The sequence below is a fragment of the Tyto alba genome, unplaced genomic scaffold, assembly GCF_018691265.1.
Source record: "Tyto alba isolate M040663 unplaced genomic scaffold, T.alba_DEE_v4.0 Super-Scaffold_22, whole genome shotgun sequence".
In the NCBI taxonomy this organism is placed as follows: Eukaryota; Metazoa; Chordata; class Aves; order Strigiformes; family Tytonidae; genus Tyto; species Tyto alba.
The window spans coordinates 4,246,574-4,265,111 of record NW_024881296.1 but is presented as its reverse complement, the minus strand read 5'-3'; the positions used below and the strand labels follow the sequence as shown (position 1 = coordinate 4,265,111).

The following is an 18,538-nucleotide window of genomic DNA, read 5'->3' as shown; positions in this document are numbered from 1 at the left end:
TGAAATTCTACTTTTTGGGGAAGGGAAAGGAGGAGAACTTGTTTTGAAAAAATAAATTATTCAAATTAATGTTGTGTGTAACAAGAGAATAACTTTTTGAACCACAATACATGTGTGTCTGTAAGCGTGTGCACCTGAGTGTTCATATTTAATCTGCATGAAATTAACTCACTAACTAACTAGGTACGTACTGGGAATGAGCAGGTGAAATTAAACAAAAGAAGCAGGTACTGTGCAAAAGTTATTTCACACTGCCTCCTTTAAATCCTGGTATACAAACAACTGGTTACTCTGTTACCAGCTCTACCTCAGTGCAAGACCTGGCTGTTTTGAACTAATAACAAGAACCACAGTGGACAACCTTTATTCTTCTTAACCTGTTGATTACAGTGCCTGACATTATTTCCAGTATATTTTAAAGTAAAAAATGACTTTTTGGATTTAAAATTTTCCAAAGCTTTTATTCACAATCTTTTCTTTGGTATTTTCAGCATAATAGAAAACTAAAAAAAAAAAAAAAAAAAAAAAAAAAAAAAAAAATTAAGCTACAAAACACATAATACACTTAAAGTAGAACTTGCATCCTCAACATTTAGCTCACAATAAATCTTTTTCACTGGGTTTGGTAACCAGTCCATTCTTTGGAAGCTTAATCATTCGACTCTAGTCTCAAAGCCATTTTCTAATAAAAAGACTAAATTTTTCATGTAAAATTTGACAATGACTGATGAAGTTTGTCTTTGTATTAGATTTGGCAAATTTGAAGACTCCAGAACTCTTAAGATATAGCAATGTCCAAATAATCTTAAACCCATTTAATTTATGTAGCTAGCTGCATTAACATTAGCTTTCTGTCACCGATTTTCCTTATTTTTATCAAAGCCTTGTTTGTAAGCTCCATGGTTTCATCCCACTTGTTTTTCTCAGGGCTTGTGTATGTCACCAAGTTCTCAGTATACTGCAAGATTGACTTCAAAAACCTGAAAGAAATAAAACCAAAGAAGAAAAACTCAATAAAGGATTTAAATAGAAAAAAAGAATTAACGAAAAATATCTCAATGCTTGATGTACAGCTGCTAATGTCTCTAAATTTTCAAATCTCTCTCAGGATGATCAATGCATTAAGGTTTCGTCTACTTTTGGAAGAGAACCACTCTGTCATTTTCATAGTAAGAAGCGATGATTTTAAGAACTGCAATTAAAGCACTGCCATAGACAGAATACGGTGATAAAATGTGATAGAATTTTCCCCAAATGGCTTTCTCTTCTTCCTCAGTCAAATGTTTCACAATGCCTATGATATCTAGCCAGCTGCTAAGTGACATACAAGGAGTAAAATTACCAACATGTTAATATTTCTTGAGTGTGTGATCATTCTTTATTTATACTAAGGAAGAGTCTAATCAAAACTAAAATTGTGAATTACTGGACAATACATTTTCAACTAAGTTATTTTAGTTCTTGAATGAACGTTGTCTGAGATATAATTATGATTAAAATGATAGAAAGAAGGATGACAACGTACTAAAAGTCATGCTGTTCCTTTTTATTTTTTTCTCTACAGGATTTATATTACAGATCAAAAAGGAATGTGTACAACTTCCTATTTTCATCAAATAAATCTTATCTACTCACTTTAGATACTGCTGATAATCAAAAGGATTCTTCTTACAAACCAAATGAACATTGACTAGTTCCAGAGTAATCAACATCAAGATGAGCCGCAACACTGGAGACAAAAATTTAATGCTAGAAATAAGAAAAAATATTTTAAAATAAACAAAGTAAACCAAATTTAAATAGGAATCATTAATAGAAACCAATTCTTCAAACATCTGCATCCATTCTAAATAGCTGGATATTGCATATTGAGGGCTGGGGGAGGAAGACCATGAAAAGTCCTTCAGCAAAGAGCTGAGCAAATATCTAAGCTATAAATGAAGTCCATCATTTATGAAACCCCAAAAAGAGGAAAAAAGAGAAACAGATATAGTTAAGATTCCAAAGGAAACCTCACCAGCACCCATTACTTCATAGATAGTAAAGTACCATTCAACTGAATTGCAAATATGTATTGTCAGCTATCAGTTTAAGCTATGTTTCTCAAATAATATGGTTAACATTTTTGGGAACATAACCTGGCCAAGAATACAATATTTACAGTTTTCCTAGGTTTTTTCATAAATCCCTGGAAAGCACTTCTGAATAGGAACAAAAATAATAGAATACTAAACAATCTCTCTTCTACCTATAAAGATGCTGACTCAGTATAATGATAAAAAGCAACAGAATTAAAGTAGATAGAGTCTTGAAATCGTTTAACCTAGTGCATTCAGATAAAACTGGAATGGTATTTATATGCTTATATAGAAAAAGCTACCAACTAAAAAATGCAATCTAACGTTTAAATTATACTTTTATTTGAAAGCTTATAATTTACAGTGAATTAATCTAGCAATGCTAAAAATAGCCGTTACATTACTCACCAATTTGAAATTTTCTTGTTATTTCAATATTACTACACAATAGAAATCTGGGTTGATAACTCTGAAATGGTTGACAAGAACACATCCACACTGTTAACTTTAAACTTCTAAGACAAAACACTGAAAGCTGGTAACAACAGCATATAGCCACTTTCTCATAAGCCTAACCACAAAGTAAAGAAAAGCCATCAGCCAACCTGTTCAACATTCGTAGATAGTTATGCCTCTGGCGAGAACGTAGAGTCTTGTTCATCCACTGTTCATATCTCAACTCGGTGCTGGCAATAACTTGCTCAGACACTTGATGGCACTGTGTGCTTATTTTACGGAGTACCACCACCATTTCCAGAACAGGTCGCGGTGAATAAAGTGTGCAAATACGTGTATCACAAAGTTCAATTAAGAATCTGCAAGACAGGAAGGAACTGTTAATTTCAACCTTTTGACATCTGGATTTAACATGAGATACATTTCATATTTGGTGTGGTTTGATTCATAATGTTTTAACTCAGAAAACCTGGAAACAGACTACCCTTACCTCATAACTGAAGAAAAGCAAGGATCTATGTAGTAGGGGTAGTGATTGTGTTCTCTATCATTTTATTGAATTTAAATGCAAAACTGCTGGTGATGAATGTGTTTCTCATTTGAGATCAAAGAAATAAAACCACAATAAACAAAACTGCCTGGCTGAAATGATACACTGAACACATCAAATCACAGCAGGGCTGTGGTTGAAGTCTTCCCACCATAGTTCAATTCACAATGAATTAACATCCACCATAATAAAACTCACTCAAACAAATGGTATCAATTAGAACTCCCATTAGTGTGTGGTCTCTCTTCCGGGCAGAACAACAGACAGACTTAACATTTTGTAAAATGCAGGTGGTGAGGCCGTTGTTTTAATCAACACCACACCAGATAATGATTTGTTAAAGCACCCAAATAGCTTTCTACTGTCATAGAACCACAGAATGTTTTAGGTTGGAAGGGACATTAAAGATCATCCAGTTCTAACCTGCTGCCACAGGCAGGGACACCTTCCACCAGCCCAGGTTGCTCAAAGCCCCGTCCAGCCTGGCCTTGAACCCTTCCAGGGGGGGGGCATCTACCACCTCTCTGGGCAACCTGTTCCAGCGCCTCACTACCCTCACAGTGAAGAATTTCTTCCTTACATATAATGTAAATCTACCCTCTTTCAGTTGAAAACCGTTACCCTCCATCCTATCACTGTACTCCCTGGCATATTCTAATCTGTTAACCTAATGTGTCACACATCACTTTAAACACTCTGTTCTTATAAAAATGTTTCCTAATCTCCCTTATGCTCAAATTATCTCTGAGTTGGCAAAACATTAATGACTAAAAGTGATAAAGGCAGAAAACTAAAAATGCTTTAACATTTTAGTAATTAGGCTTCTTTCTCATAAATGAGAAAAGTGCAGATAGGTAGGTAGGAAACAGAAGGCACACAGCCTACATAAGTAAAGCATCAGGTAAAATCCTCTTTGTACTACCTTGACCATGCCTCATGTGTTTGATTAGAAGAGTTTTGTTCCAATGTGTTCATTCAGTCATGGGACTCTTGAAACTGCTATAAGAGTGCCGATTAAAAGCAAAATTATTTTGATCATTATTCCAAGTCAGGTATAATTGGAACTAACATACCTCCAAGTCTGACAAGCACAACAACGTATCTTCTATTCTTACATGCTTTAGCATCAAGATTCCAAAATAGAATTATGTAGCAGCATATTACTATTTTAAATGCTATGAACAGTTGTGACACCAAGCACATTAAAATAAATTTCTGAGGCAGTTTTAGCACACAAAACAGATTAAAATCAACTTAATCTAATCAGTACATAAATACTTAAAACATTTTGCTTCCCCAGTCTGAAAGAAAAATGGTTATTTTTTTAATGCTAATTTCCAAGTAAAATCTCCATTAATAATGTCCCATCTTCATTTTGAAGATGATGTTCAGCTACATCCTTAAGATTTTTAGATTGAACAAACAGCATCATTAGAAAAGTTCATTAAACATTTCAAGTATTGTTCTAAAAACAGGGAAATGAGTAACTTAGGTTTGCGAGTTCTTGTGCTGGGCTGCACATAGAAGCTGACGGCAGGAACTGGGAGAACATCAAACTCACCTCTCTGTTAGGACACTATTGATTAGATCATCTGATCTATAGCAATTCTGGGGCATATATTGCTGCAACTGAGATATAAGTTCAGATATCATAAAAATTAAAGTACTAGCTCCAGCATTTCCTTCCAACCTTAAAAACAAAAGAAAAAAAAATAAGATTTGAGATGGTAAAACTGTGTAGCACCTATTATTTCTCAAATGGCATAGATTGAGATGCAGATTTTTTGGATAGCAGTGTATTCAATGTCTGCTCTCACTCTCTGACACTATGGTTCTTTACCTTGTGATTTTCTTCCTCCAACTAAACCCAACCTTTTCTCAGTCTCAACAGACTTCTGAACCCCTCTTAATCCTCCGTTCATCAAGATCCCACATAACATTGAGTACATTGAGTATATGCTAGATGCATTGCATTTTCACCTCTCAGCTCTAAACAAGCACAATTTCCTCAAGTGATATTAATAATGACTTCCTCCTTTTCAAATAACAAGAGAATGTTACCTTGTTTTTCTAAGTAATATCTTATGTCTTCCACTGATTTCGTCACCAAGCTCTTTTCAGAATAAGCAATTATTCTGTTTTACATGTGGTGAGCCACCTTTTTTTTTTTTTTTTTTTTTAACTGTAATGGACTCAAGCTCTAGTTTAACTTCCTAACAGACCCTTCAGCATCTCTTTAGAAATAGAATATGGAGTCACCAACACCATTGTAGGTTTCAGATGTCTTCTCATTTCCTTCAAGTTAGTGTACTGTTTATAGCTTTTATAGTATCTGTAACTGATGTGTATAGCACAGAATAAGCTAAAAAGAACAAATGTACAACCCCTCTGGTATCTATCATCTTCCTAGTAAAGTATTTGAAGAGACATTTCACCATTTCAAATCCCATTCTTAAGTATTTTGAGAACTATATTTTTTTAACAGCATATACATACCCTTTAATCATTTGAACGTGTTCCTCAGGCACTATTGGCAATTCAGGCCATAAGTGAATGCTCTTCATGCATTCCAGCACCTCAGAAATTAACCATGAAAAATGTTATGTAAAGCGTAGCCTTTAACAGACAGAACAACATATTTTACTCTTCCTAGCAGCTATTTTAGAAAAAACTGCAACAGGTAGTAAGTTACTTGTTCAGTAGTCATAACTGTGTAAGCTGACATCAGTTGTTAAGGTTTATGTTAGGGCAAAAAGACTTGATGTACACTTTCATGCTAAAACAACATCTGAATAAGCTAATTTACTATTCTTTCTTCCATTTTTTTTAAATATAAAAAATTAACTAACATGAATTTTCTAACATATGGTTTGAATGCTGTTGAAAATGAAAAGTACTAAGTATGTCTACTGCAATCTCAAGTCAAGAGGAACATCTTCAAGCAGTTCAGGAATTCATAAACTGATCAGCTGAACACTACCACAACTTGAAAGCAGATTTTCCTACAGTGACTGAATCTTAGCCATATGGCTTTCAATAAAAACCTCAGTTATAGCCTAATCCAAGATTCCTAGATATGGCCAGTGTTCTTGACATAAGAAAGTACAAGGAGATTAAGAAAACTACAGAACACCAAACACCAATGTAACAATAAAGTAATTCCGTGATCTGGAGCAGAAACACAGCACTAATTGCATCCACAGAAGCATGCTTAATTACATCCCATTTTAGAAACTGTAAATTCCAGTAAATTCTGAAAGATAAAACTAAAAAGCCTATTTAAAAAATATGTAAGATTGTAAGTTTTTAGGACGATCAAAGCATGAAGATAACAGACCAATCTTAAGGTTTCACAACTTTAATGACTGAAATGCTTTCACAGTTGGAAGTACCTACCTGTTTCTTGAGTCGGGAAACTGGATGAAATCGAGAACGGTAGCAACTTGCACAGTTCATCAGCAGTTTTATAATCATGTGTTCCTGATTTACAAAATCATAGATGATACAAAACAGTTTCTTTAAACTGTCCTAATCATATGCAGACCTAGACTTAATTTTATGCAAGCCACCTATAGTACTGAAGTCAATAAAGACTTCCAAACGTCTGAGGGCTGAAAGCAGTAATCAGCACAGTGAGTGTTTAAAGCTTAATTTCTTTGACACATTTTAACTATGAAACCTGACAGCAGCTAACAGAAAAGCAACCAAGTATTCTCTTAATGAAGCAGCATGCAATATATCTTGAAAAAACTAAAAAGAGGTACAACTAATTAATGGAAGATTTATCTCACAGGTTGCTCTATGATATTGGAAGAAGTAATCCCAAATATCAACAGGAAATTGAGGGGAGCAAGTATAATAATTGCTAATGTTCATAAACATGTACTGATGGACAAAAAGTGTTCACAAATTTACAGTATAAAGTGTGGATACAAATCACACTTCCATCAGCGAGCCACCATTATTTACAGTGTCTTAGAGAAAGAAAATCTCAAATATTACATCACTCAGTGGCTGAGCTACAGTTGTTTTACATACCTTTCAGATAATTCAACAGATACCCAACGCTAGGTATCAACAAAATTTGACAAATAAAATTAATTTCACTTATTTCACTACAAATCTAGAAAAAAACATACTTTCACGATTTTTTACTTGGAGGAATACTTCATTTCCACAAAAAGCTGCTGTCAAGAACGATTCAGTCATAAGACTGTCTAAAATCAGATTAGGCATCCAAAATAACTGAAAAAAATCTTCTGAGGGTAATATTGATCCTTACCTTAAAAGCAAGCATGTCCACATCTGAGAATCTGCAGAGAAGAGTAATTGCAAATGCAACTATCTGATTAGCTACTTCTCTGGGAAATGCTTCTAGATTGATCTCTCCATGGCTTAAACGATCTCTTAAACGTGGACCCTCCTGGTGGTTCAAGAAATCCCAAAGAAATTCCTGTGGAAACATACACCAAGCATATAGAATTCTATTCTATGTGTACTCACATAGAATAGAAGCAATCTGTATTCACATATAATAGAATATATTCTGTGTATAGAATACCTCTGAAAGATAAGTATGTGATCATGTCTATATACAAAAGGGGCATTTAGATGCTCAGAAAAAAAAAACGCAAATTATGTTCATAGCAAGAAAAACGGGCAACTTATCCATCTTGGTAGCTTCTGAGGAGATTCAAAACTAACATACATGCTGTTTTGTGAGAGATAACAGCAGAATTCCTTCATTTTTTGTCTCCCAAGTCCTCCACAGCCCCATTGCCTCTGGCAACAGGACAATAAACTCAGGTGTGCCCTACAGCCTCAAAGGGCCTCTAAATACAACACCCCTAGTTTTCACCTTCACTATCTGTTTGGGTGGTAGATGCAGGATGTACTCTGGTAGGTTTGCATCTATGTTTTTGTGCCATCTACCAGGTAGAATAAGATGCATCCCAGAAGCAATCAGAAATAAGTTTTAATTCTCCCTGTATGAAGCTTCAGTTTTTCTTCTGCTCCACTCAGCTGATCTTCAGAAGTCTAAAGATCAATATCTCTGAGGATTCTATATTTCAGAAAGATAGTCTTATATGCTAATCCAATATAGCTTGTCAGGTACTACTTTGTATCCTTCACAATGAAAAAGGGTAACAAGCTTCTGGTTCTAAACTGCTGGAGATAAGCTATGTGAAATAAATGAGTATTAGGCATGATCATAAATATATAATTAAATTTAGAAACAAACAAAACAAAAAAACACAACAAGGAAAAAAACACAAAACTTTCAAATAACTTGCCATTGTAGGTTCCTCAAGAACTGCAGGAAGCTGATTGACTTCTTCATTATCCAAATGCTTTGCTAGAATCTAGAAAAAAGTAATTTGATTAGAAACTTATTATCGAAAGTCACACCATCAAAGAAAAAACACCAACTAAAGTAATTGTTTCTCTAACTTTAAGCAATTATTTCTGCCACTCAAGAATCAAGGTGCCTAATTATTACTGACAGACCAGATAATTCAAGAGAGTTGTAAAATTGAGGATATCTGCTTATAATGTTTATTTGTATTTATTTTGAACAACTGAATCTAGGAAAAAGGACAGAATGTTTATTTCCATGAGATGAAGAATTTCAAGATAGAAACACTTTGAAGAAATTAAAGTCTGTTCATTAAAATTTATATCAATTTTAATGTTTTCTGACGGATTCCAAATTTTAAATGTTCACTGTCCATCAGCTATTTGGAAAAAAATTATAAATAATGTCTTATCCAACACAGGAAAGTGCTTTCTGATCTCTAGTAGTGGAAAACATTCACGTGCTTAAATTATGACATTGATATATATTTAAAAAAAAAAGATCACAAGTACCTCATCGAAAGTGGTGTAGAGAGCAGAAGGCTGGAACAAAAGACAGTATTATTTGATTGTCAGATGAAAACAATTAATTGTATATGTATACCAAACTTATTTATTCATTTACATGAGATACCAGAGGTGCATGAATAGCAAAAAAACCCCAAACCCTTAAAAAAGAAAAAAGAGACTTTTGAATTTTGTGTCACGTTTTTAAAAATAAATATAACATGATCTACTTTCCAACCTAAACTACTGTTTCTGAACACTAATGTTCAAGAACTTTTTCAGACCTCTTTTACTGGCAGACATCTTTACAAAAAAATAAGAGGCATTCATGAAACTCTACTGGAAATTTATAAACATTGTTTCACAATTGATCAAGAAACTTTGAGTGAAAATTGGTAAATGTTTAGACACTATGCTTCTAGAATTACTACTCTGCAAATATTGTTAGCACTAAATCATAACTGACTCTAGACAGAAATTTTACCTCAGCTGTTAGCAATCGATTTGGACATTTATTAGTTGTAGTGAAGAGCAATCTAAGTCCAACTTCCAGCTGAGGAAGTAAGAGAATCACAGAGTCAGCATACCTGGAAAAAATAACAGACGTATGCAAAGGAGTTTTCCCTCCTTGTAAATATAATCCAAATGGAAATTACAGCCATCTCAGAGTTACACTTTCAGGCTAAACAACCCAGATCAAAATTCCTTTGTAATGCACTTTGTAAACAAACAATAAATGACTACCTGTGCCCAACAGAAGCTGACCACGGAATTCAACCAGCTCAGAGCTGACAATAACTTACAAAAGGTGAAGCATGGGAGAGGAAAACAATTTTTTTTTTTTTAACTCAAAATGTTAATAGCTGAAAATTTGTTTCCACTTGCTTTGTAAAACTCTCCTTTTTGGCTACATCTGCAATAGTTCTTTTAGGTTTCAAAATATAGTTTATAATCCTGGTTGGCACTAAATAAAGTAGTAAGTCCACAAACTTACTGAGAGACCACCATAACAATACATAAGTGTATGTTGCTAAGCAAAAAGCTAAATAATCTATATATATGTAATCTATAAATGCTGCTATTATTCTATAAGCATAGATTATTTTTACATTCCATTTTAAAAAATAATTAAAAAAAAAAAAATCAGTGGTTACCTGCTTTGCTTGAAAGCTGTTAAAGCAGCCATCCAAAATGGCAACATTGTTTTTAATACAAAACTGGACAGTTTTACTAGCTCTTCAGCTACAGAAAGTGTTTCATGATTAAGATCTGCAAGTTAGCAAAAAAAAATTTATACACTAAATACAATCTATCGTTTCCTGAATTCTTAATGTTTCACTGAAAATATAAGATTATTTCAGCATTTGTAAAGGGAGATTTAAGTTATCCAAATTATTTTAATTACGCAAGTACAATGGTAGTCATATATAAATTCAGAAATTGAACTTGTAAGATTGCATTTTTAGTGATAATATAAAATTACAGAGTAAGACTAGTTAAAAAGTCATTATTTAGTATAATAAATTAACACGTCATATGTCAATAATGAAACTCACACTTATGAATTTACATTATAAATATCCAAGAGAAAGCTTAAAATGGCAAGCGCAACTTAATTGCAGTAGGTGTTTTATGAAGCAAATCAACAGCTACAGGATTTATACTACATGATGATTGGAACGCTATCAGTTTCACTTTTTTCCTAAAAGCCCTGTCTCAGTTCCATGAACAGAAGTTCCACTGGTAAACTGATTATGTAGCACAAACTGACTATGACCACCACTGACACCAAGATTCTGCATATGCTGTTTTTGCTTTAAAAATAGTAGGAATAAACCAAATAAGGTCTACAGCCAGGGAGATGCGAAGATTTTTATCTGACACTTCAGATCCTTCCCTGAGAAAAGCACCAGTGTACTGAAGATGTGTCACCATTCTTTACTGTGTTTCAACACTACCTTCCCTGTAAGATGTAGGGCACTCCTGCTGGGACACTTGCAGCTGGAACTCACTGATTCTGGAAAGAATTAGATCTTGTAAAGGCAAACTAGATAACTGTCACATGAAATGAACTCTCATCATCAAAAAACTGAAACATACAATTGAAGTCTTTCAGAAGCAGTAACATTACACATTTCAATGTGTTACAATTATATTAGAATGCAGTATTTTTTGATTCAATAGCCAGTGGAACTGCCTACATATTAAAAAGTTGCCCTACAAGCATGATTGATTCATCTAATGACAGTGTATACTTGTAGCTTACTTAAGATTGAATCCCAGAACTGTGGAAAATGCATTATTTTCAACAGCAATTTTGGACAATGAAACAATATCAAATATAGCATAATAAAACTTGCTAATGGTCAAATACTTGCCTGGAAATACATCAAGCTCCTCTAAGTTAAGGAAGATCACATAAGGTCGATGTACTAAGATGCATTTAGTTTGCAGAAGATATGTCTGTAACAACTGACCCAATCCTGCAGTTAAAAAAAAGCAGCATAGCACAATATCTAGGGAGAATATCATAATAGATTAGAAACACTTACACAACTAAATATTTTGCAAAGAATCAACATCTGTGGGTTGAGGACAAAGGGCTTTTTGCTCTTGTAAAGAACATCTAAAACCTATGCTCCCCATCTCTTTTAAGTAGGGGCACTTAATTAATTACATTCACAAGCATGAAGAACAATGCAGAATTAGGAAACAAGCATCAGTGTATTCTATATTGGCTGCTGATTCCCATCCTCTTACCCCATTCCTCTGCCTTTTGTTATGAGTTACTCCTGACTGCCCTGACAGACAAGGAACCAGGTTTCAAAAAAAAAAGACCTTAAGCTTTCTTACTTTTCTTGCTATTAAAAAACCCACTGGTCCTAAAACTGACCAGCTTTATAGTGGCGGAAGTATTCTATGGAAATCCCTTTCCAAAAGAAGCAGCAGCAGAGGAAAATGGTCAGGATATTGCCAGAGGCCTTTGGACCTTTTTTTTCTTTTTAAATTTTTAAATTTTTTTCAGTAAGAGTAGTTTTACTAACAGCTTCTCAAGCGCTCTCAAGTCTGACTGGTAAGAAAATGAGATTCTTTTTGGTAACTTACTTTGCAGGAATTTCTTGTGGGGATGCAAACCCATGCCACAAAACATTACGAAGATTCAGACCATATGGAGATCCAATGAATACCCTCAGTACATTCATCTAATTAATAAACAAAGTGATTACTGCATGAAAAAATCTATTATTTATTACATTGAATCTTTCCCTGACAGAAAGTTTCAGAAGTTATTGAGAAACTGCAATGTCTACCATCAAGATGACTGGCCATAGCTTGTCACAGTAACAGTAACTCATTGTGTGCAATTCCCAGTATTCTCTGAAAGGAAATCTTTCAGCTTATTTATACATGCTATATAATATAATATAATATGGGAAGAACAAAACTCATCATTAGACATTCCAAACAGTTATGACAGAAAAACAAATGAGATCAAGTTTAGCTCTTACTTCTTGTAGTATAAATTCACCATAATTTAATACAAATTAATTTCAAACACAGAATCTGTATTCAAAGCTGTATTCACAGATCACTATCCCACAAAAAGGGAAATTTTAATTTTTTTAATTTTGTAACTGTAAGAATTGAACTATTCCACATGCCATCAAAATTCAATAAATAATCCTTATAACACTACTAGGCTGACTAACAATATAAGCTTCTACAGTTCACATCCAATATTTTGTCCTAACAAAGAATTTACATTTGTAAAACTGTATGAGAAAGACCACCCATTCTGTTTATACAAGAGTATAAATGCCATCAGAATTTTCTTTTTATTGTTTTTTTGTTTGTTTGTTTGTTTGTTTGTTTGTTTTTGTTTTGTTTTGGTTTGGTTTTTTTTGAACATGGGGAATAAATTAGTTTCCTCTATTTTGAAAAATTCTGGTGTGGTAAACATTATAAAGCATCTTACTACAGTGGTGGTGAAGGGGAACACAGTTTATCAGAAACAGCCAGTGCAGTATGTGTATTTTCAAGTGTTGCAATTCAGAAAGAGGCGGGCAACTCTGCAGCTTGCTCACCCCCTTGATGGATATGTGGAATTTTACACATGTAGGTTTTTTATGTAGAAAATCAAATAAGAACTTATGAGCTCACCTTTAAATATATTTCCATTTACAATATTCACTATTTTTGCCATATATCCCCCAGACTGTAACATGTATAAAATTAAAGTTTTTCTAATATACTACAGAATTTGCAAACTCTTCTTCAGTGCAAGCAAAGGCTATGATTGTAAACCTGCCATTTGTCAAGAAGAAAACCAGCTCAGTTTTTATTACTCATTTCAAAATTATGCACTTACTACAGGTTGTCCAAAGACAACTGCAAGCTGCTTAGAAGCAAGCAAGTCTCTTAGAAGGAAAGGGCAATCTTTACCAATCAGTAAATATACCTATTAAAAAAAAGCAAAACAGATAACGTAAGTAATTCAGTATACTTTTATTTCAAACATACAACTTGACTATTTCACCCAGTAACCATTTTCATTATTGTAAAAACACTAATCAAACGTTATCAACCAAATCATTAAAAAGGGTTTAAATTCTGTAATTTCATGACAAAATTTACGAAACATATCAGGAAAGAGTGGATATCCTACTTAATGTTCCCATAGTTAGGCTTTTCACAGTGTCTGCACACTTACTGCTCCTCTTTCCCCCCACCCCCCCCCAAAAAAAAAAAAAGGTAAAAACAAAACAAAAAAAGTAAAGCACAATAAGAATACATAATTAAGGGAATCCAGGACACCATACCTCATTCTTACCCTAGAAATCTCTGAGTCTGTAATTGTTAAAGAAGGAGACTTGTGACTGATCTTCTGATTCTGGCTGTTCCTTAAACTAGATTTTATGCTAGCTGGGCAACCTCAGCATCTTTAGTTTCAACCACTATGAAGCCTTCCATTCTTTGTATCCTCCCTGACAGTTTTTCGTAATCTTTAGTAATTTTTCATTACTTCAGAATTTACCACTCCCCATGTTTAGGCAAACTGGGTTTCTCTAGGTGTGAATTAGCCCATTGTCCTTCTCTAGCATTTCCTTCTCCAAAGCTCCTCATATAGATTAAACAACCAGCTATTTTATCTTATGTGTGAGCAATACACTCCAGCACCAAAGCCTCTGAAAACAGCCATTGCTCCCTCCTCCCTAACCTGCACACCCATAAGTAGTGGTGACATCTGTTTCTGTGGTCAGGCAGTGAAGCAGATCAAGGCATCGATGCAGATGAAAAACAAAAACGGGGGTAGGGGAAAAAGGTCAAAAGGTACCTGGATCAGTTCAGCAATCTAATTTGCTACTAGGCCTTAAAATATTTGCATTCACATAACATACCAGCAAACAAAGCAGATGACTGTGAAGAGTGATTGAACAAACTTTAGCAGTGCCACCACCAAACGTTGAACTATAGCTTAATTCACGTTCCATCAATAAAGATTCACAATACAAGTTTCCTAATAGCAGTCAGAATTCCTAAGTCTAAGTCATATCTCATATCCTCGCCTCATGCTGGTCATGGAACTCCTGCAGTATTACTCTTTAAGCTTAACAAGAGTGCATACTTTTACTAACTACTACAGGGTAAATGAAAGAAGGAATGTGTTAACAAGACAAACATTCAGGAGAACAAGATGGATCCTAAATCTATCCAGCTGATCAGTTAGGTCAAGAATTTAAGTTGTTATCTGACTTCTAGATGCTTTTGTGGCACAAGACTTGTGTGAAAGCATTTAAACAGATGTAGACTCTGCAAACAGAGCTCTGAGGAAATAAGTTATCTAGCAGTGTGCTCCTGCCTCTCCTCACAGAAGCTACATCATCAGAACTTCTGTGGAAGGTATGCTGCTCCATGTTTCAATTAAATAAATCAGAGTAACAATGGCCTACTATATGTACACTGATTAAGCAAACTTTGGTCTTTTTTAATGAAACTGGTTAGTAACAGCACTCACACAAGCAACTCTACCAGCACAGGTGAAGGAACCCCACAATATGTTCCCATTAGCACAACCGGATCCAGAAAAGAACATCTATCCAACTCAAAATGAAGCTGGGCTACTAGTGTACTACTACAGTACAGGGTAATCTCACTTTTTCAATATTCAATTAAATCCAGGAGCTCATTCCCATCTTATAAAACCAAATCTGCAATAGACTCCTCATGCCAGCACTTACATCACCCAAGGCTCGCTCCAAGCACGATGTTAGTTTCATTAAGCCAAGAGCAACTTCTGTATTTTGTGTATATTGTAGAACATCAAATACTTCAAGAAATAACTGTATGATGGGGAAGAGGAAGAATGTTGTGTTAAATATTCAGAAGGAAAAATAAAATTGTCAGAAGCACAGAAACCTAAATATTCCTCTGTGATAGTTGCTATGCAAATGTAGAAAGAAAAGCATGCATCTTTCCAGATGTCTCTAAAGAAATTGCCCTAGACCACCTCCTGTATTTTTAGTTGCAATGCATCTAGTGCCTTGCATCTATAAAAATTATCAACAATAACTTTACACAGTAAAATTTGGTATTAAGCACACAGTAATAGAAAACCAAAATCCTACCAATTTAGGTTAGAACAGGCCCAAAGCACCTCATGTTCTCTTTGTGATAACTTATATAAAATCTACTTACAAAGTCAGGAATACTAGAAGCAACTATGTATCAGAGAGGGACAATTAGTTACAAATTCTAAGTATTTTGGTTCATTGATATCTCTTGTGTGTTCTTACATTAAATTTCCACAGAAGGTTAATGTGCCAAAATACAAATTGTCAACAGACATTTCCATACCTCTGTGCAGTTTGTCCAGCGGAACCATAATGCGTACTGAATTACAAATTGCTCCTTGGTCAGAGATTTGAAGTGCAAATTAACAGATTCACATACAGGTCCTAATGATCGTATGCTTTTGATATAATCCACACTTTGATCTTAAATTGAAAAACAAAAGGTGATTAGAGGCCCAAACTTCCTGAAGATCCAATATTTTAAAACTCACAAAGAGTAAAACCTGCTACAGCTTGTGTACGTATTTGGCACAGAGAATTTTATTCAGACTATTTTAGCACACCTAATATACAACAGTTTACTGACCAAAAGACCACACAGATATGATATAGAAAATTAAAAGTGCAGTGTGAACCCAGATACTATCAAGTACCTTCTCCAAGTTAAAAAAAAAAAAAAAAACCAAACAAAAAACCCAAACCAAAACAAAAGCCAAACCCAAAACCTAACACAACCTTAATGCAAGAAAATATGGAAATAAATAGGATTATTATGCTTTGGTTTTGTTGAAATGGGAAGAACCTACTACCTGCTAGAGTATAAAAATTCCACATAACCAAGTTGAAAGATAGTGCAGGTTCAGAAGGATCAGTCAACCTGTACCACTTACACCTTTTAAAGAAGGCAGAAGTACCTTACAGAGTGGGATCACTGCTCCTCTTTGGTGGGACATTTTTATAGGAGAATAAATTCTTCTCATGTACTGAAATATACTGCTTGAGGCAGAAACATGTACCATCTTTTTACCATCTCTGGAAATTAATGACAGAGCTTGCATGATGCAATTTAGCAATTTAAAATTCAACAAGTTCATCAGGGCATACTTTGTTTTGTTTAAAAAACAGCTATAAACTGTTCTACATACAGAAGGGAAACCAAACAGTACTTCTGTACCAGCTAAAGTTGGGGAAATCAAAACCAGAAGCAACAGTAGGAATACTGATGGCCCTAGAATGTTTTAAATTTACTGAAAAAGGGATATAAACAACACAGAATAAAGAAATTATGAGGCAGAAGAGGAACAAATTGAACCCTTTATGTACAGGCACATGAAGGTGAAAACCAAGATGAATGAGGAAGCAAAGGAGCAGCTACTGAAGTAGCACAGATTACATGAGCCAACAATAACCAAATACCAAACGTGGATGAAAAAATTTAAAGCTCCTTGCAGATATCAACTGTATGTACTCTAATCTGCAGCAAAGCTAACGCTGTACTGTAATAAAATGTTATAACTAAACTATGATTGCTATGAACTGTACTGAGATTCTGCATCAGTCTTAAATATATCACTACTACAGCAGGTAAACACCAACCTGATTCAAGGTAGCACACATGCTCTGTAACAGCTTGCCAACATACTTCACCATTTTCAGATAAAATAGTATTAATATCATAGCTGTCTTTCTTCTCAAATCCAAGTTTGCAAATCACATAATGCACAGGTGGAGAAAGACAAGTAGTGACCGAATGTGGCAAGGCCATCTAGAACACACACACAAAAAGTCCCTGCATTAAGAAAGTACATGAGAACAAACAAAAATAATACTGAAGTAAACCCATAAGCACAGATATACAGATAGTAATGCAGCATCTGAAAACAAGTTGTTAAGGTTTGTGATGCAACTTCTATCTATGTATATGATGAAAGGAACGCTCTGAGCAGAACCACCTTGTGGAAACTGAGAGGAGGAATTGCTCTAGTTGCATAATGCCAGGATGGTATATTTCTGAATGGTTATATCTACTGAACTGATGCCAAGATAGATTGAAGCAAAAGATCCCAGTTTATATATAACTGTTCTGTCTAATCTCTGAGTTTACAGGGAAACTGGTGCTACTTCAAGTAAAACCAAGAGCTTCAGTCCTTATGACCAGCAAATCACTGGGGTGGGGGAGGAGGTAACGTACATAAATTCTGTATGAACTAGTAGTAACGGTAGAACAATCTAAGCATAAGTGTTATCTGAACATTAGTCTAAAGAGAAGGATGGATTGATTCAAAAGCACACATTTAACTTAAATAATTTGCAAAGATAGAACTGCTCATGATAACAAAGAGTGAAATGCTTCTGATTTAGTAAATAGTCATGCTTCCTCATTAATCAAACAAAAGACTGACAAGAGTTCGTTTGAAAATGAAGTATCACAACAAACGGGAAAAGATTTCATTAACGTTAAAACCATTTTTGCATCTTAATTAGGTAGTGGAATTGACCCTCACAGTACAGACTTGCTGAGTTCAGGGATTTGAGGAGAGACTACGTATTCATACGGGTAACAACACAGAACAAGTATAACACTTCCTATAAGGAGTATCTTAGCTATTAAAAATTTAAAAAAAAATGCTCATTAAACAGGTAATTCGGTCCTTCACGTTATTTTGAGGCCCCCCACATTCCGCCGCCAGAGACGGGAGGCTATCGCAAAGCGCGCACTACCGCAGTCGCCCCGCAGAGCGGGGCAGACCAGGAGCGGGTGGCGGCCGTTTTCAGGAACAGTCCGTGACCGAGCCCCGGCTTTCCCCGGGTGGCAGAGCCGAGTCGAGCCGAACCGAGTCGAGCCGAACCGAGCCGAGCCGAACCGAACCGAACAGAACCGAGCCGAGCCGAGCCCGCAGCTACCGCGCTCCCCCGGGCAGCGAGGGCGGCCGCGACCCCCCGTTGTCTTGTCATTCCCACCCCCATCTCATTCCCGGAATCCGCCACCCCGCCATGCCGGCCCGCTGCCATTACCTCCG

The 18,538-nt window shown here is 35.2% G+C and overlaps 1 protein-coding gene and 1 pseudogene across 2 annotated transcripts in view; one reads left to right on the top strand and one right to left on the bottom strand.

Annotated features, from left to right (window-relative positions):
- LOC104367345 (dynein light chain Tctex-type 2) overlaps positions 1-18,538 on the top strand; it is a 41,201-nt gene that overhangs the window by 16,608 nt on the left and 6,055 nt on the right. The window lies entirely within an intron of this gene.
- LOC122153705 lies at positions 349-18,522 on the bottom strand (annotated as a pseudogene).